The sequence below is a fragment of the Acomys minous genome, assembly GCF_964271855.1.
Source record: "Acomys minous genome assembly, chromosome: 1".
NCBI lineage: Eukaryota > Metazoa > Chordata > Mammalia > Rodentia > Muridae > Acomys > Acomys minous.
In genome coordinates, this window is record NC_140483.1 from 182452482 (window position 1) to 182474202 (window position 21721).

Below are 21721 nucleotides of genomic sequence, written 5' to 3' on the forward strand. Positions count from 1 at the left end.
AGGGTCCAAACAGACAAATTTATGACTATCTATCTGAAGTGAACAGCTTGTATTTTGTTCTAAATACTTCTCAGAGATTCTACCCCCCAGAAGAGGGACTTTTGCACAACAACTAGGAAAGGGAAAGAGTGGCATCTTCTAATTAAGACCATTTGGGAGTGTGCAGACAATGAAGAGATATTCATTGTAACATATTCAAACTACATACGTTTTAAGGCCTCTTCTATTAGCAATGGTAACACGAACCAAGCAATAATGAATCAAACACTTATCAAAGAAATAGTTATTTCAGCCAGACCAAGGTAAGGTAGAAGAAGAGAAGGTGAGGGAACGGAAGGCAGAGCTGAGAACAGTTATAGAAAGGTTACACACAATGATGGGAATGTGGCTTCTTTCAACCTTTTGCTATTGTTTCATCAGAAATAGCTCCACCTTACAACTCTACCTTGTCTTTATAAGTGTCTAGGTTTACATGACCAAATTGTGCTACAATAACTCCACTGAGAGAGGAAACATATACTAAAACCTTATTTGTAATATTTATTTAAAGAAGGAGCGGGAACATTATAAAAGGAAGAGATCGTTTGAATTAAATAACACAACAGATAGTTATGAAATGGAGTCGGTAGGGCCTAAAATAGGAGGATCAAACAGAGAGGGAAAGAATGGGGAAATACAGGGAGGAACAGCTAAAACTAAGGTCCATTTGAGGGACTATATGCAAACATAACAGATAAGTTTTCTATAATATGTGTGAGGCTGATATAAATGAAATCACCAAATAACAGGGTAGATGGAGGCCAAACTGATCATCTCTTATCAGCAAATGAAGCTTGCAATACTAGGAATGGATTATATCTAATTGAAGTTTTTGGACAAAGCAGTCTCTTGGGAAACCCCAAATATCTCAGGGTGTTGCCAAAGCTATTGGCGGCTCTCCACAAATTTATGATAAGGCCTTATTGCTGAAAACACCGTACTTCATTGAACATGGAGTAGTTGGGCTAGTGTTTACCTAGAGGCTTCACCCCTCTACTAGCCCTGCAGACTAGTATTCGTGGCACTGTAAAGTTATCCGCATACCAAATTCCAACCAACTATAAACCCTTTGGTATGTATGGGTGGCCTACCTCCAAATTACACTGGTGTCACAGTGGCACAAAGCTTGTTGTAGAAACCAACACATATCTGATTTGAGTTAAGGCCCATTCTATGAGATGGAATCCATAGCCAATTCAGGTTACATGGACAAGCTCCTGAGACTTTATAAGCCAGGGACCTAGGATAAAACCAAATGCTACTGCTTTGTTAATGGATTGTAGCTATAAAATGACTCCTAATGATATTGTGCTACTCTCAAAGATCTTTGGCTTGCTCCACCATCATCAGAGAAGCTTCTTCCTGTAGCAGATGTAAACAAACACAGAAGCCCACATCTGGACAAGGTGCGGAACGTGAAAGACATTGGGACACTAATCTTGAAAAGGGACATCTCTGTCTAATTTCTCCCTTCAGGGCTTAGGAAACCTTGTGGAAGAGAGGCAGAAAGAATCTAAGAGCCAAGGGTGGTGGAGGAGACCAAGATATTAAGAACTCCTAGACATAACAGGGTTGGCATACATAAGAACTCACAGAGACTGTGGTCTGCACAGGTCTGTACATAGATAGGGTCCTGGGGCTAGACACATGCCCTTATCTGTAACCCAGAAGATATCTCCAGTTGATAGCTACTTGCAAACAAAAGAACGAATTTTCTCCTAAGGAGTCTCACGGAGGAAACGAACCACTCTTATGTGTAGCCCCCATGTACAGCAGTAGATAACCAATAGGAAACAAATTCAATGGCATCTTTGAGGTTCTTTGCCTCATACTGTTAAGTCAGGGCATGGTTTTTTTCTACATTACAGGTCCATTGCATGCGTGTGTGTGTGTGTGTGTGTGTGTGTGTGTGTGTGTGTGTGTGTGTACACACATATGGCTTTTGTTTTGGTTTTAATGACATTCCTGTATCTCAACATGTATGTCTCTGTGTCTATGTACATTCCTTGTGCTTTTTTCCCCTTTGACTCTTTTTCTTATTTGATTGTATGAAATATTCTGATGTTTGTTTATTTATTTATTTACTTATTTTATTACCCCTTAGATGCTTATTTGTTTCCTAGGAGAGACAGAAAGAGCGGGGGCAACGTGGAAGGGGAAATTGGGAAGAAAAGAAAACTACAATCAGAATATATTATATGAAATACTACTTTTTAAAAATATATTTTATCAATTTATTCATATTACATCTCAATTGTTATCCCATCCCTTGCATCCTTCTATTCCTCCCTCCCTCTCTCCCATTTTCACCCTACTCTCTTCCCCTATGACTGTGACTGAGGGGGACCTCCTCCCCCTGTATATGCTCATAGGGTATCAAGTCTTGGAAGCCTGCTATCCTTCCTCTGAGTGCCTCCAGGCCTCCCCATCCAGGGGACGTGGTCAAATCTGGAAGCTACCACACAACACCAGAGATAGCAAGATGACTAAAGGAACACGGAAGAATGCAAACAACAAAAATCAAAACAACTCATCACCACACATTGAAAAACTACTTTTGAAAAAAACTACTTAAAAAAAAATGCTGCTGTCTATGAAGAGCCTACTATATGCTAATTCTATCAAATGGATTTTTCACACTTTTCAATCTCAAAAAATCCATTAATTCCTAGTGATATTTCAACCTAAGAGATACTTCTCCTTCTCAGAAAAAGATCAAAAAAGTCAAGTCACATGAAATCATTTAAAAAATTGAAAGTGGTAGAGATGAAATTTGAAATTTAATTTGCCTCTGATCCTCATCACTTGAGGTTGAGTGGGTATTTAGATTGATAACTGAGGAGTTAGTAGAAGAAAGGCGTACAGCTAGTCTGTAATATCACGACAGGTCTTCAGCTGCTCATATTGTCAGTTTTAAATACTTGACATGCTATTACATGACCAACTTATCAAAAACTTAATTTAGATGCTGGAACCAAAACATGAGTATGACTTAAGATAATCTGGGTTATGGGTCCTATATTTTAATGGAGTAACATTTACATTTAATTATTTATTTATTGTGAACATATGTGTGCATTTTTGGAGGCATATGTGAATGTCATAGGACAATGTACACCAACTGATCCTCTACACCACCCACAGGTCCATAGTATTAAAAAAAATACCAAAAAACTGCCACCAGTAAATGCTTTTATCCACTGAACCACCCCACTGATCCTTCAAGCATCTTTTAAAAATGTTTACCAAGATTGAGATAAGTGACCCGGGAGAAATTACAGAAGAAATAGTAACTTGTTAGGAAACAGTGAAAAACTAGAAGTTCCTATCCACCTTCTTTATTTTAAAACATTACTTGGATATATACTCCACATCAGCACAGAGTCCCCTCACAGACAATCTTATGTACACATGACTCTTTCTTCCAACCTACCGAAGTTTACCACAGTGCACAAGTGCTGTGCTGTGGGATGGCCCTCGTAGCAGTCACCTGGGATGGCAGGTGTTCACTGTCACAAGTCATCCGTTTCTTTAATCGAGCCAGCATACCTGCCCAATGCCAGAAAATATCCAGTAAAAATGATTAGTGTTGAAAGAATTGGGGTTTTCCACCACATTTTGTCTTTCCTGAAGGTCATTGTTTAATTAGAGACAGATGCTATCTACATTAACCTTCTCTATTACAAGATTCTTTCTGCTGCATCCAGGTAGAACTAATATGATATTCCTTAACCTTTTGCAGAGAGCGATAATCAATGAAATTAAGTGGATTAGGAAGAGATTTCTAAATATTTCATTTTGCAACCCCCACGTGCCATCTTATTGTCATAAGAGAGAGGGGAGAAGAACTCTAGTGTTTTGGTGGCTTTCTGACATTATCTGTAATACCTCATCTGGTGCTGCAATTTCATTGTGTCTTTGTATTTTTTTTTAACGTGATCTTCATGAAAATACAAGTTAAACTGGATTGGAGACAGAGTTCTTATTTGTTACTAAACACATTTTTCCCTTTTATTCAAATATTAGCCTCAAAAGACAAGGTGGAAACCAGATAAAATGCTCTGTGGTAGCAGCTGAGTGGTCAGAAAGTGAAGAACAGATAAGTAGCCTTCCTCGCCGTGGCTGTTAGACAGAGGTGGCCACCATTCTTTCCATTTAGGAGAGGAAAATAACATTGCTGGTGGAGAGATGACCCCTAGAAAGGGGGTAGGAACATACACTTGTCTCTTACATATTCTGTGATAAAAAAAAAATAGCTCTTTGGTTTACCTTTCCTCTTCTGAATAGGAACACTTAAGGAGATGCTACTCCAATCTTTCTATCAACCCAGCATTAAACTTAAGTCCAGAGTAAAACACCTGCCTCCCTCAAGTTTCAGGAATCAAGTGTGCAAATGACTGCAGACCTATTTAGCACAGGGGAAGAGCATGTATTCCTAAGCAAGTGGACTTGTACCGTACAGTACACTGAATCAATCCCCGTGACACAGAGGCCTGGGGCTTTTGACAATACTCCAGAGGCAAATACAGAACTTTGCCTTCTTCTCAAGAGGCCATATCTGGATTCCCATCCCACAGAACAAACCCCATATTTAAGTACTGCCAATACACTGCTGTTATTAGAGTCAAAACAAAACTCCTAGTTGACAAAATGATTGACTTAAAATTATTAAGGGTTTAGATAAAGTCTAGATTTCAACTCGGAAAACCATTTATTATCATTGTACCAGCGGCACATGAAGCACTCAACACAGAACAGCTGATGCCTTTGTGAGTGAATTAATCAGCCTTCAGCAGGAAGCGCCAAGGTAACCTCCGTCATGCAGTAGGCAAAGGTGAGTAGGACTCAGCGTTACTGTTGCATGGATTAATGGGCCTGTTCCAGTTTCCTGTGGGGACTTCCTCTATATCTGGTTTACCTCAGTTCTACATGCATTTCTCTCATAAAGGGTCCAACCATACTCCTGAGAGCCGCCGGACTGACTCAGGATTGCTTTACATGCAGTTGCTATAGGAGCACCTTGCAACGTATCATGGTGATTAAGTAATTTTACTCTTTGTTTCTTAAACACGGTTTATGGTCTTGCAGTCATTAACTCACCAAAATGGCAACTGAAGTGCACATCATCAGAGCTGCTTTGAGAATCCAGTGAGGGCCAACAGGATAATCTTCATATTACAATTGACTGAATGTTAACTGACATCTCAGTTTCTCACTTTTGAGGTTAAAAAAAAAAAAGAAAGAGACCCCATCTCTCTCCCTCTCCCTCTCCCCACCATCCCCATGCCTTCCGTAAAATGCTTACTGTCCCTCCTAACAGCAGTGAGCATAGGGCCTGCCAGGTACATCAAAGGTGGTTTTCAGACTGCATCCTTTTCTGGCTGTGAGCCTCTGTCTCTAATTGTGTACTTTTCCATGTAGCAGTGGACAAATCTACATCCTGCAGAAGAGCAAGGAGCGGGTAACGTGGCTGGAGAGACCTGAGTCTCTGCTTCAAATATGTTTCCTGCTTGAAGCTTGCACACCTAGGAGGTGAGACAAGAGAGCCGTTTTATAAACGTGCCCAGCAGATGTACGGCACCAACCCTCACTGTACTCATCATTTACTGAGTTGCACACACACTGGAGGTATAATCCAATGCAAATGATCTCATCACCCATCAATACAAGGGCTCACAAATTCAACTTGGCCTCGAGCTACAACTTGACATTTCAAGGTTCTCAAACCCACAGTAAGCAAGCAGGATATTAATGACTTCCAAACGTCTCCTCTTGAATCGGGACCAGCTTTTGAGAAATGCAGGTGTTTGGGATCTAGAAATAGAAGTGGCCTGCTGCCCTTGAGGGACTTGGAGCACACATCCATGGTCCCTACCACCGATTTGGCCTTGAGGAAGGAACACTTTGTGCAGGGAGATAATGGGGCTGACACCATTTGTATTCTGGTTGTACAAATACCAAAGAATGAAATTTAAAAGGCTCATTTTGAAAGTATCCCTTCTTACAGCTTTATTGGCTGAGCGTAGAAGACATAAGGCATTTTCACACTGAGAAATCAGAACACAGAGAATTGCCAAACTGGCAGGGACCTTGAGAGTCATTGAGGCATGAATCCACCCAAATAAAAACTTGTTAGATCTGAGGTGGCCTCACTAGGGTTTTTCAGTCTGTGTTCTTGAACCATACTAGGAAATGAAAGACTAAACATCTTCTGTCGTTAACATTTTGGATCTCACATTATGGGAAAAGTTATAGTCAGAATGAGTTTGTGTCTGCCTCTTACTTTTCACATGCCCAGAATCCTGTGTAAACTGAGCAAGCCTGTAGTCAAGGCAGACTACTCTGAATACCTCACATGCATGTATATTCATTTACCTGCATGTGCTAGGAATGGTATTCTAAGTACACAAATATACATGGAAGTTGGAATTATATCATCATCACATCATCATCATCATCATCATCATCATCATCATCATCATCATCTAAGCCAGGAAAGAGAAACTCTATTTCTTTTCTCACTGATCAAGTTTGTAACACACATAGCATATTGAATAAAGTCAGATTGTCATATGCACCATAATTTATCTTTTGATCTCCATCCATGGAGGGATTAATACAGTCTAGATCTTGGGCAAAGCATGTGTTTGGGACTTTTCTCAGTGTAAAATAAAAACAATAGTAACTTTTTCCATAATGTTTATGCCAAGTAGGAAATGGGTGATATGGCAATGCTCCTGGACAGAATGCTGGTTCCAGAAAGGCTGGTCTTTCCTTGCCTCAAAGCCCTTAGTATTTTGTGTGTTCAAGTATCTAATTAGCATATGAAATAAAAACAAAATTCCTCCCAAAAGTCTAAATTTTCATGACATACAACTCCATTTTTCTGTGATTCTTTATTCTTTTCCCACTGCAGTTTTATTTTTATCACTTCTCTCATTACCACTGGTTTTAATTTGCAGTAGGTATTCTACAATGTTATACCACAGTATCAAGCTTATTCTTGCCTATAAATGACACATGATCCACTTGAATTACTTTTTTTATAAAGAAGAGGAATGTCTATTGGAATGATATTGCAGATACCTGACAAGGGAAAAGCAATAAGAAATAAATAACACAAGACCCAAGGTTTTAATCTCCTCCTTCTCTAACTCCACTTCCCTTTTGCACTGATTTCTTATCTTTAAGACTCTCCACAAAGCACTGAACATGGCTTCTGGCAAACATGGAACCATGGACTTATAACAATTATTCAGATATATATATATATATATATATATATATATATATATATATATATATATATTTGTTTGTGTGTGTATGTATGGATATATATGTGTGTGTTTATGTATGCATCTTTTTAAATATATGTATATGGAAGTATTATGAGTAGTTTACTTCAATTACGTGTCTATTAAAACACCATAAGTGTGATTTTTAAATTGGCTCATTCAGAATTATGCACCATGGCTAGAATTTAATTTTTTTTTAAAACTAAAGTGAAATACACAAACAAAATGGACAGTTCTTATTGTATATTTTATAAGTACCACTGCAATCATAGCTATCCTTTTATAAGGAAATAGCAGCATGAATCAAAATCATAAAATTATACTTATCGCTATGACTAAAGATTTAAACAAAGGTGAAGAATGAATATATAATCTCCATGTTTGTTATTTATTTCTCTCTTCCTTTTTCATGTCACAAGTGGATAAAAACAACTATAGGTGATGGATAGTTGAAATACACAAAATTTTAAGGGAATAAAGAGGATTGCTAATTTTCCAGATCCACATTAACATCCTAATTATTTAATGGGTTAGTTCAAAGGTCAGAGTTCCACCTGAAATAGAACCTAGCTCATTGAATTAAAACAAAGACCTAAATGGTGGTGTGCCCCTCCTTTACCTCACTTTCATCCCAAAGAATAAGTTGGACCATGGGGAAGTCCACGTGAGGTTTCTGAGAAGGGCATGACGTATACAGCTGCAGACATGATTGAAGGTAGGTCTGGGAATAGAAGAAAAACTGTCTAAACTAGCTGAAAATAGTGCAGTGGGCTAATAACCAAGAATGCATGAAAGTTTCTAAAAACTCTTGTTTATGTTGGCTTTCTAACTAGACCCTGAAGCTACTCTTGTATTTGAGAGCAAGAAGTAATTATTCTCGTTTTGTAAATAAAGGAACACAACATATAAAAGGAGATACAGTACAGAAACTGCCAATGTGACTACTCATTTTTAGAAAACAGTTTTCATTGTAGGTAAAAGAACATCTACAGGTTGGCTGTCCTAGAGGTTACTATTGTTTGCCCCATAATATTAAAAACACCTACAGTGGGAATAGAAATCCAGAAGGTAATCCACGGAGAGAATGCTCCCCTCTGCCTGCAGCTCTCAGCTGATAACACTAGTGTGACTGTTCCTGCAGGGCTTCCCCAATCCGTTTCTGCAGGACGATTGTATCCTGCTTTGCTGATGTTACCTGTCTGCTACTTTGTGTTCTTTTATTTGGAAGCCTCAGGTAAGAGAAAGGAGATGCTGTGCTCAGCTCAGGAGATTCCACTGGGAATTTTATTTGGCTTCCTCAGTTAATTTTTGTTGTATATTTGGTTTTGTTTGTTTGTTTTGTTTAATTTTGTTTTGTTTTGGAAACAGGGTTTCTCTGTGTAACAGCCCTGGCTGCCCTTGAACTCTCTTTGTAGACCAGGCTGGCCTCGAACTCTCAGTGATCCGCCTGTCTCTGCTTCCTGAATGCTGGGACTAAAGGCATGAGCCACCATCGCTCAGCTTGTTGGGTGTTTGTAAGGTCCTCTTTTAATAATATCACCTATCATTTGCTCTTCCAATTAGGATGCCCAGTTGCATCTTCTTGCTATATTTTCCCTTCTGTTGTTGGGATTAGCATCATGACTAAAAGCAATGGAGGAGAAAAGGCTTTATTTCAGCTTACAACTCTCAGGGTATAGTCCATCACTGAGGGAAGTCGAGGCAGGAACTCAAAGCAGGACAGGTATCTGGTGGCAGGAACTGAATGGGCAATCATGTAGAAACACTGCTTACTGGCTTACTCTTTGTCACTTGATCAACTTACTTATGGATACAACTCAAGACTGCCTGCTCTGGGATGGCACTGCCCATAATGGGCTGGGCTCTCCCACATCAATCATTAATTTAAAGAAATCCTATACACACTTGCATACAGACAATGCGAAGAAGGCAGTTTTTCAACTGAATTTACCTTTTCCAAGATGACACTAGTTTGTGTCAAGGTAAAAAATAAAATAAAAACCTAACTAGCGTGCGCACATGCGCACGCGCACACAAACACACACACACACACACACACACACACACACACACACACACACACAATAATATCTCGAGGTATCTGGATGAGTTCAGAAGAGGAAGAAAGAGAAGGAGAAGCAGACTAGGCATGGCAAGGGCTACCAGCAGGAGAAGGGGGGATAGCAGGGACAGGGCTGGATTTTGCCCTTATAAGGAGAAACAGGGAGTGTCTGAGAGGAGGGAAGCCTAGGAAGGCTAGAAAAGACTAGCAAATGTCTAGCAAATGTCTAGCAAATACTTGTGAGCAGGGATTGAGGGAGTCTGGAGATCTGTATGGGCTTTGATATGCAAGTACAGGTAGCCATTTGTTCCTTCTGCCAGAGGTAAGGGAAATGACTCCTCTTGGAAGATGGGGACTGGTGTCACAAGTTCCTGAGGAATTCTGGTTTTTATTTACTTGACAGAAATCCTATAGTCGAGCTTGAGTTATTTTCCAGACATATGGACTGCCTGAGACCTAACACATAGCATCTGAGGGATGAGGCAGTTTGAGTGTGCAATCAGAAAATAGCACCCGCGAACAGGTCCTGAAAGTGCTAAGAAGAGGGTGTCTTTTGTCTTATGGTGAGATGTCAATAAACAGGCAAGCCAGTTAGCATCTGTCAAGGAGAACTGTTAGACACTGAACTACAAAACTTACTTTTAAGTATAATCTCTGCACTCACAAAGATTACAGCTTAGGTGAGTCACTTTGTGACCTGAGAACAACACTGAACACCTTATCAATAGTGGAGAAAATGAACTGAAAACACAAGTGTTGACATGGAAGGGTCACTCACCATAGGGGCCTGGCAGAATAATGATGACTCACAGAGGAGTGGAGGGGCGATGACGTCACCTTAGCTTCCCAACTTTTCCTGAAGTAAGAAACTATAAGTGTAGGATGTCACATGAGGCCTGTAAGCCAATGAAACTCTCCTGGAACTCAAAGATTAAACATCCCGAGTGTTAAGTTTCCAATGATAATTATAACATCGTAGCTACAAGGGTTGCCTATTGAAACAGGAAGATGTCTGTACCAAATAGCTTTTGCTTGCTGTGTTAAAGAAAGGTGAAAGCATATTGTAGCTGAATTCTAAACCAATAGTGTTAACACTTTCATTATTTGGAGGAGAGGTGAGGTCAAAAGAGGACATAGGGTACATCCAAGGAAACAACCAATTGCCTACGTACAAAGTCCTGATCTAGCAATAATTTCCTGATATAATGTAAACTGACAAGGATTCTGAAGTGCAGTATCTGGGAGCCCACATTTCACAATATGGGGAAGAAACATAGAAGGGAACTGGCACTGTGCCAACACGCCAACAGAAAGTCAGCGATGTGTGCCAAGAAGAATAAACCATATGCAGATTCCTTCACAAGGTCAGCCCTGTGCACTATGATTCCACTCCCGGTTTGAGGTCAAAGCCTTAGGAATTTTTATTTTATTTTTGCTGATTTCTCTCATATGCATATATTCCCTTTGTGGCTCTTGGACACATAGGTCAACATCAAGGATGACACAAGCCTGTATCCTAGAACTAATACCAGCTTAATGACTTAAATAGAACCAGGAAGTAAAATTCAACCTACAACTTCCCTTTCACTCAGGCTTTCCTTTACCATCTTCCTGCTGAATCAAGTGTCATTCCACTATTCTAGAATATTCACTGCTGTGTGGAAAATCTGCTAGAACAGCAGAAAGAAAAAGGCTGAGGAAATCCCAGGAGCTCCTAAATATTCAAAGCCTCAAATATGATGACTCTAAAAAGGCTCAAGTAATGGTGCAAATGACAATCCAGGATCTTAGAAAATTAATCCAAGAATTTCTTATCATTTATTCACAAGTTTGCAGGTCTTAGAAGAAAGACTGCTAACTAGAAGTCATATAAAGGGGGAAAATCTTAGGATTTTGAGTTTTTTTTAATTAATTTATTCTTGTTACATCTCAATGGTTGTCCCATCCCTTGTATCCTCCCATTCTTCCCTCCCTCCCATTTTCCCCTTACTCCCCTCCCCTATGACTGTTCCTGAAGGTCAAATATGAGGCACCAGAGTACGTGTGAAAGTCAGACCCCACTCTCCACTCAGCTGTGGAGAATGTCCTGTCCATTGGCTAGATATGGGTAGGGGTTTGAAGTTTATGGCCTGTATTGTCCTTGGCTGCTGCCATAGTTTGAGCAGGACCCCTGGGCCGAAATCTGCCTATCATAATGTTCTACTTGTAGGTTTCTAGGACCCTCTGGATCCTTCTACTTTGCTATTCTCCCATGCTTCTCTCATCTAGAGTCCCAATAGGATGAGCTCCCCTCTGTCCCAGTTTCCTGGTAAGTGAAGACTTTCATGGGACATGCCCCTTGGGCTAGTACGCAAGGATTTTTAGTTTTAAGATATAACTTTTACATATATGAAAGAAATGTTTGAAGGAATAGACTTTCAAGTTACAAGAAACTAGAGATTCATACATATGACTAGTATTCTGGCAGATTCAAGGGCTGTCCACCCATTTCTGTATCTATGTGTACCTGCCTATCTGTTGGCACACAATGGAGGCCTGGAGCTTCTGAAACAACACAGATGACTGGAAACAATAAGAAATTGTAAGTGTAGAATAATGAATGATCAGTATAATTTTTATGAATCTATATAAAATGGGAAATTAAAACTTAAAATCGCACAAAGCCAAAGGAAGTGCATTAGTATTGAGTACCTCAGCAAAGCATTGACTATTACATCTTCCATTTCCTCCCTTCTCTAGGATAAATCACAAGTGTAGTTAGTGTATGATGTGACTTCTAAATTAGATTTAAAAAATCAAGAAGAAGGAGGAGGAGGAGAAGGTGGTGGAGGAGAAAAAGAAATAACAAGAATTTTCTACACATAAAAACTTTTAATAGTTTTTTTGACAAATATGTTTTTTTATTTATTAACTTTTCTTATACTTACAGAAAATATACTACAAGGAAAGAGATACATTATGCACAGTGAAAAATCACAAGAATTTTGGATACGAGGTATTAGTAATAAGATTATTTATGAAGAATTCTCTAACTTCTATGATATCTTTCATCTGTCCCACTAATCTTTCAAACTATGCAGCTAGCATTATTTTATTACATTCATTTTATTTTGTGTGTGTGCATGCATGTGATATATGTAGTGTATGTGTATGAAGAGCAGAGAACTTGTAGAAAGTAGCTCTCTCCTTCCATCATGCTGGTTCCAGGGTCTACCCGCAAGTTGTCAGTCTTAGCAGCAAGCATCTCTATCCACCCACTCCTGTATCTGTGTGTACCTGCCTATCTGTTTGCACACTAATGGAGGGCTGGATCTTCTGAAAGAACACAGATGCCTGAAAACAATAAGAATGTACTGTCAGCCAGGCACTGAAGGTCGCCAGTATTCCCAACACTCGGGGAGCCAGAGGTAGGCATGTCTGTGTGAGTTCCAGGCCATCCTGGTTGACAAAGTGAGTCCAGTAAGCCTACAGAGAGAACCTCTGTCTCAAGAATCACACAAATAAACAAAAGAATATATTATTACTCACAATTGTAGTAGATAAAAGTCAAAAATAAAGGACTTAGTAGGCCCATCTCTTGCTAAGGCTGTAGCATCTTTCTCTTGCAGCTACTTGTGACTGGTAGTTTTTAGTACTTTTGGTTTATAGATGCACCACTCCAACATCAGCCTCTGCCACAGACTATCTTTTGCCGCCTCCCAGTATCTAAGTCTTAAATCCTGTCTTATGAAGATGTTAATGTTTAGTACCACATGGTTAAGGCCCACTGTAAGCTTAAGCTGATCATCTTAAGCTGATCATGTTCTCAAAGGCCCAATATCAAAATAAATTGACATTTACAGGAAGTAGTGTCCATAAACGTTGTGAGAGATATGACTGAACCTAAAAGAAAAAAAAGCATGATATTGTTTGATATATTTATACAAAAGATATTAGACAATTTTAATAGCTTTTAGTAGAAAGAGGAAAATTTTAGTACAGCCAATTATTTTTGTGTTTCACATATGGATATAAAAGTTCTGGAGGAGGTTTCTGGTCATAAAAGTAAAATGTATGCCTACCTGTCATTTCTCCCAGAGCATCGGAAACATATGGAGTTCTGAGTAAGTAGAGGTGTTTACAGGACTGTAACTAGGTAAGACAATAAAAATGGTTGAAAGGGTAAAAAAAAATACCTTGTACTGACTGAAGAGCTCTAACCAAATGAATAAATTTATCTAAGACTGACAACGATGAAATGTTTTCCCATTAGATTATATAAGAGGAAAGAATTGAGAATAAGAAGAAAACATAGTAAGAAAACAAAGAAAATGACATTTTTGGCAACTTTTCATCTGTGAACTGAGATGCCTATGAACCACTTGGATAATGGAAGGTGGAAATATTCTCAAGGTCGATTGGACAAAGTACATCAGTGACATAATGACTATTTATATAGGACATGCTACCAATGTGAAAATTGAGAGGCATCACACCAAAACAGAGAAACTGGAGACTATAATTCAATGGAAAACATTCGATTTTTGCCTTTTGGTTTGAGCTATTCATTCAGGACAAGGTATTTTTACCTTTCCAAGCAGTGGGAAAGAAACAAGCAAACTACTTTGTTGAAGGCTTCGAAGGCATGGAAGCAACAGTGAAGTAATGTGACGTTGTGAGCCTTAGTGTCCTATGTATATTGAGAGCCCTTACATTTTTATTGTCTCACCTGGTTAGAGCCCTGTAGACACCTTCACCTACTGAGAGTGGCAGCCTAAGTGTAATAAACTCATGTTTGACTTTCAGTCCTACTAGCCCATTAATCTTAGAAAGTGACAATTTTCACAATCCTGGATTTCCTAAAGATCAGAGCAATCCTACTACTCTCACATAATCAACAGAAGGGCTTAATGCACAATTAACACTTGTTCCATTATCTGGTGCTTAGTGGTAATCTAAACCAAGAGTTGTATTTTAAATGACAGATGAAATAAAAGAGTTGGAATGCTATCTCAATTTTAGGATGTGTCCCACAGAAAATCTATATTTTGTCAGTGAAATGTCTACATAAAATCTGACTCGACTGGACATCAAATGAACCATGAATCCCTGACAAAATCTGGGAGATAGATTATAAGGCTAGATATACTGATCATTACACTCATGCCATTTTTTTAGTTTAAGAAGACTTCCATGTCTGTCCTAATTTGTTTTCTATTGGTGTAATGAACACCACAATGAAAAGCAACTTGGAGAGGAAAGGGTTTATTTTCTCATGCAGCCTACAAGTTACAGTCGTTATCCAATGAAATCTTGGTAGGGACCCAAGGTAGAAATCTGGAGGCAGGAACTAAAGCAGTGACCATGGAGAAATGCTGCTTACTGGTTTGTTCTGTATGGCTTCCTCAGCCTGCGTTCTTAAACTATCCAGGACTACCTGCCCAAGAGTGGCACCACCCACAAAGTCTTGGGCCTCCCACATCGATCATTAATCAAAAAAGTGTTATATAGACTTGCCTATAGGCCAAGCTCATAGAAGCTGTTTCTCAGCTGAAAGTTCCTTCTCTCAGATAACTTGCTGGTTTCAAATTGACATAAAATTAACCAGCACAACGGTTATACATTATTTAACCAAACAAGAGTAGGGAAGGAAATAAGGTCTTACCACGTCAAGACATCTCCTAGGACCTTTCCTTTTGTTCATTCATTTGTCCAGAGTCACAGAAACCTGGCCTTGATCGTCATTTCCACTCACAGAATTGTCTATGTGGTATTAAATGACGGGTGCAACCAAACTCTCAAACTAATCATTTTATTCAATTTCTAACATGGTACCAGAATGTTTCTGCTAGTTCATAGTCAGTAACTGAGAGTGTACCTTTTGCTCCCTCCTTTCGATTTTATGCAAATTGAAGGCAATAATCCCAGTCAATCTGGACTCAGGAGAATTTATGGTTGTTTTATAACTCTTATTTCTCTGTTCCTGTCAAACCGATGTGGATGGTATCACGTTTCAATGGTCTGTATATCTTGTCCCTCTAAGATGGGATATATTAGTCAGTTTTCCATTACTATGATAAAATTCTTGAAATAAACAACTTACAAGGAAAAATACTCACTTTGAGTACAGTTTGGGGTGACTTAGTCTATTATCTGTTGGTTCCATGGTGCTGAGTCTCTCTCAAGGCAGCATATCACAGCAAGGAATACATAATAGACCTAAGGCACTCACTCTTTGAGCTGGAAAGCAAAATTGAAATAAACAGGAAGGCAGCTGAGGCTCCATAGTTCATTTCAAGGGCAGTTTCCAGTGACTTGAAACTTCCACTGGGCACCTTCTAATAGCTTTACTTTCTCCCAACAATGCCTTCCTGGGACTAAGTCTTTAGTACATGTTGATTTTCAAGATGTAGACTATAGCACTAATCAATATGAGGCCAGGATCCACAACTTATTTCAGGTATCTAAAGTAGCATCTACATACATTTTTAAAATATTTATAGAATCACTTAAAATGAGCAATTAAAAAATTAGATCTTGTAAGTCGGACTTTTTACATTCATAAAAATAGACAAAGATAAAAATGTCAGCATACATAGCAAATGGCAACTGAAGTAGACTTCAGTAATTGATAAAAGTAACATTTAATTCTCCTATTTCTTTCTTCCTTCCATTACTCTTTCTTAATTGCTCCTACCTTAACCATATTATAGAACTATGTATCATTTAGGTTTCATCTTTAACTTAGGCAACCATTCATCTGAAAATATTGAGTATATTTGTTTAAAACAAAGCCTGTGCCAGGCTCTAGGGATAAATTTGTGAACATAACCAGATGTGATATACGTTTGAATGGAGCCTTTGACTTACTTATATAGACAGACATTAATTAAGCAATCATCCTGTAATATATATTTATAAGCTTGAAGCAAGAAATGTTTTAGGAAAGTACATAATAAATGAATCAGCATTGAAATTTGCAAGGTCAATTTTGGCTTCCTTATGGAAGTGACTCATGTTGAAATCTGAAGGACAATTTAGCAAAGTAGATTTAGCCCATAACATAGCCACACTTTTGCTTATCAAAAGAGGAGCTTCCAGATACTAGTATATAGCATAATTCCACCTAATCTAGTTATTAGATAATTGAGTACTTTAGAATAGATGAAGGCAAAGAAAAGATCCTTTTGACAACGAAGAGCTTCTATAAACTAACAAAAACCAAATCGTGCATGCGAGAGACTGAGAGAATGCCATTTTCATAGAAGGATCATTGACAAGATTGGAAAGATATTCAAGGGGAAACATCTCGCATCTTACATATCAGGTCAAGGAATTTCACTTGCAGCCTTCAAAGAGGCTGTCTGATAGTAAACGTTTTGTCAAGAGATTCGTTTAAGCCTGTGTAGATGTTTACACCATGCTTTTGTAATATATTCATATGTTCATGATGAGAAGGTAGGAATTCAGTTAAACAGAGAACATCCACAGGGATGATGAAGGTGGAGTAAAGCTGAGTGACACAGCAGCCACGGGAGGGACAGAAAATCCTGGACTTGAACATTATTTTCAGTCTCTGTTTAACAGAAGCTAATCTGTGTTTTAACTTGTAACATTATAGATGAGAAGTGAGTTACAATTAATGAAATTGTTTTAAAGTGAAGAAAATTAGCTTAATTTTGGACATGTTGCATTTAAGTTTTCTTTGAAGTTTTTAAATGAAGTTATTGGATATGTATTTATGTAATTGTATAAAAATGTATGGTTAATGTCTGTGTTAAAGAGATTTGAGTACTTGTCAGGACGTCAAGATAGGCATTACCAAGTATATAATATATGATGTCAATATTATGGGTGACAGTGCCTAGGCAGCAAGTTCAAAGCAAGAAACATACCTGAAACATACCTGAAGGGATTTAGCATACAAGGGCAGGGCAGAATATAATGAATGTGGTAGGAAAATTATTCAGATGTATTTATAAATACATTTAAAAAGTAGAAATGCTTGGTGTCTCAGAACACTGGCAAACAGGGTTTCAAAGGCTTGGCATAGTCATGACTAAACTTGAGATCAAGTCAAATAAGACTCTTGGGTTTGAGGTAGCAACAGGTCCTAGCTGACCAGATTCTCTGAGGCTGCTCCTCTGTTTCAGTGTGGGCCAAATGTTAATAATGATACAATCTCCTGCTAGAGTCGCTTTGTTTTGTCAATGATTTTTGCAATGCTGGTGGCAGGAATGGGTGGGTAGTCTGTGCCAGGAAATGGGAAAACCAACTGACTGAGGTCTTTCACCCTCAGAGTTGTGATAATTATCCCCTTTGCTTATGCAGAATTCAGTCAGGTCATTATGCTAGCTCTTCCTTTCAGAAGAGACAATTAAATGAGTCCTATAAGGACAGGCATTGCCTAAATTTCATGTTATCTGCATGTACTTTGAGGGGACCTTGTCTCTCAGAAATCTCTGAGCCAGAATTAGAAATAACTGAGCTCAGTTGTACTGTACAGTTAAGTAAGGTATAGCACCTAAACTAAGAGACAGTTAAGTGGGCCTTATGGGTGTAATTAATCTGATAGCCACAATATGTTTCTTATAATATACTGCAACAATAAAATATTTATTGACTACAGTTAATATTAGCCATATGTCTGATAGGAAGAACTCATTTTATTTAGACAGTTTGGTAGATTGGCTTGTAGAAGAAGTAGACAATAATTATATAGTTCACATATGAATAATTTACTGAGGTATTTCTCTGGGAAACTGTACTAATAAAGACAAGGTAGTGATTAAAGAGATGTTTGGAGAGAAAAAATATTTTTTGCTAGATAAAATAAACCTAGTTAAAGGGTATGATAAATGGCTGATATATACATATATAAATAGATTATAAATGCAGAAGTTTAGTTAATAGCTCAATTTAACTGGAGACAGAAAAAGAGTTAGATAATAACACAAGAAATAGGAGAAATCAAAGAATATTTTCCTCACTTCATTCACTTGGAAGGGCAAGCATTGGATCCCAGAAATTTTCTCAAATAATGTTATGAAAAATAGCCAGGTATACAGTAATAACACATTGGCGAGCTCTGTTATGCTGATGTGATTTTGTATGGGAATTACCATGTCCCAGTGTTACAAGTGCGAGCACTGTCATTGTTCCAATCATTTCACTGATCTAGGGAGTGGTAGGCTTGGTGGCAAACATCTAAAACAATTCTTTTTAATGACCTAATTATCCAATATACAGCAAGAACTTAGGTCACATACTAATTGTGGTGGGAACAGTGGACTTGATACCATGAGATTGCCAGAGATCTAAGGAGGACACAAAAATTGGAAGTACTCATTATAAAAGTGAGGTAATGGGTTGAAAACAGAAATATAACAGAATTTTCAGGCCATGGTTTGGACCTCCTTGAAGCTGATGATCATGAATTTATAGTGGCATAAACCTGCTTTGTGGTGTCACTTTCTCCAGTATTGTTCAATTGCTCAGATATAATTAACTGTCAATCAGCCAGCACTCATGGGTGCCTTTAACAAAATAGGGCCACAAGATACTACGGGGAAGTAAGGACTGACTTTCACATGAACTCTGGTGCCCCATATTTGACCATATCCCCTGGATGGGGAGACCTGGTGGCACTCAGAGGAAGGATAGCAGGATCCCAAGAAGAGATTGATACCCTATGAGCGTATACAGGGGGAGGAGGCTCCCCTCAGTCACAGTCATAGGGGAGGGGAATAAGGGGAAAATGGGAGGGAGGGAGGAATGGGAAGATACAAGGGAGGGGATAACAACTGAGATGTAATATGAATAAATTAATAAAAATACATTTTTTAAAAATGGCAAATTAAGTTTGAACATTAAATAAAGAAATTTTAAATTAAAAAAAAAAAAAAAGAACTACTACAGGGAATGCAAACATGAATAAGCCCATGTTTTGCCTTTCACGCGACCAGGATCATTAAACTCTCTCCTGAAGCTCTGGTTCTAAATTCCCTGTAGCTAATTTGAAACCGTATTTTCTAAAACATAGCAACTTAAAATTTGAACGGATATTAAAAATATAAGTAAATCATTACAAGCCCTGGAAAGCAAAGAAAAGCAAGATGTAGTACAGGTAATTAATCTAAGCAGCAAATTGCAGCATGAGGACTATGCTAATTTGGCTCTTCTATTGAACATTCACTAAACCAGGGAAGAAGGGATTCTTGAACTCAAACACAAAACTGCAGCAATACTGATGAGGGCCTAAAGTATCCAGCTGGAAATTGAGGTGATTAAATACTAGAAAAAATTTAGGTGGGTGTAAAAGTTTAACTCTAAGTGCAAATGCACTCAAACATTTGAGGAAGAAAAAATACTCATGGAAGGTAATACAAGGACTCTGGCAGAATCTGTAAACAGCTGTTGCTGTCCTTCACAGAGGTCATTTTTAAGAATTTAAATATCACCCACTGAGAATGTCATAGGAGATGTCTTAAATTTTCCATGCGTGAGGGGGGAAGTGCTGTTGTATCCCATTAACTGCTAAAGAAGGTCATAATAACCTATGTGTTTACTACAACAAAAATCAATACTGATGGAGAGAGAGAAGCCTCTCTACAATGTATCAACCATGTCCAGCCCTCAATGACAACAACAGTAAAAATTACCAAAAAAATATGAAAAGAAAAGTCATATGCCATAGCAAAAACAGAAGTCGAGCAATTCCAAAAATTTCCAAAATATCTTGAAACTACCAGACAAGAAGTTTAATTATATGATTATAAAAAGTATTTACAAGGTAGATTTCAACAGGATGCCTAAAATTTTCTACTCTGTGCCCAATGATTCATTCATTCATTCTAACTCATTACATTAGATCCATTTTGGAAGTGTAGTTGGAGTAAATGTTTGAGAGAAGAGGTAGAAATAAGAAAGCAAAGGACCTGAAAATGCTTCACACTGTGTGTGGGTGAGATGAGAGCAGGACCTGAGCACTGAACGAAGACAGGTTTTCTTTCTTTTTTGTTTTGTCTCCTGCATTACACTAACTAACTATCCATCCCAATTAAGACATTTCAGATTCTATCACAAGAGCAAAGAGCAACATTAATTCTTTTAACATGCTAAAGGTTATTACCTAAAAAATTAATATATAAATCAGTAAATTGGATATGACTATTGCCATATTCTGGCAAAGATATCTATTAAAGTATACAAATTAAAATAGCAGGCATTACAATTTGATATCATATGATAAAAAAAATCCAAAAAATCCTCTCGCAGCGTTAGTAGCCACTGCATAAAAGGTTTTATGCACCCAGACCCAGCATTCACATAATCTCTCATCACCACAATATCATCAAAATAAAGCTTACAAATATTTCCTTGTCTTTCACATATGCTCTGCTGATTTGAGCCCTTTCTCCTAAATCTCTGTGTTAGGAAGATTGTTGATCTGCATGATTTCAGTTACAGTAATGGGGGATTTGTTGGGTCTCAGATAATGGTTTTCCATTGTCGTGGGAGTTGTTACAATGACTGATAGTTTTGGTATCCTTCAGGGACCTTTAGACTTGATCCCACCCCATGTGGCGGGATGAATTTCTTATATTGCTTTTCATTGAATAGCTTAAAATCTAAGACATGATAATCTACAGTCAGGATGCAAATAATAATAAATGTGCATACTGATAGAAACAAAGAATAATCATTCTCAAAAAATTTTTAAGTTATGTTGGGAGATATTTCTAGTTCAGAATATTTGAGGAGATGTGAATGCATTATGTTTGAGTAGCTTTCATAACTAGTATAGTGTTATTAGATATTGTGATTAAGGCAATATTCTACTCTATTAGCATAGTGAGAAACATTTCATATTTATCTGTTGTTAGAATTATAAATATGGTTAATTGTCTTAGGAATATGTAGATGTAACTATTATAATTAATTATCCATATTTCCATGCATCCCTCAAAGTATTTTGACCTAACATGCTTATTATCCTTACTTGGAGCTTTATTATATAGGAATACTTTTTAATTTTATAATAGCCTAATAATGATCATAAATTTATTTAGACATCAATAATTAGTGACTGTTACAAATATATTAACACTAATTAGGCCTGAAACCCAAAAGCTATTTTAAATGTTAAATTTAGCATTAATATTGATCACCATGTTAATTAGTACTAGTAGTAAAAGGAGACAATTGATTAACAGCTATTAGTTTTGGCTTTTCACCCACTGCAATCATCCTGACTCATTTGAGTTTACTGCTAAAATCAATGTGTTGCCTATGATTTAGATTATCATTTGTTTCTTTCATTGCCCAAATGGACCCTGGCCTATGT

The 21721-nt window shown here is 37.8% G+C and overlaps 1 pseudogene across 1 annotated transcript in view; it reads left to right on the plus strand.

Annotated features, from left to right (window-relative positions):
* The first annotated feature begins 8018 nt into the window (after positions 1-8018).
* The window catches only part of LOC311607133 (dnaJ homolog subfamily C member 14-like), a 103532-nt pseudogene continuing 89829 nt past the window's right edge, over positions 8019-21721 (plus strand). Inside the window, exons 1-2 of the transcript XR_014783548.1 lie at positions 8019-8049; positions 8383-8568. The product of XR_014783548.1 is annotated as a dnaJ homolog subfamily C member 14-like (transcript). The remainder of the gene's footprint in view (positions 8050-8382; positions 8569-21721) is intronic.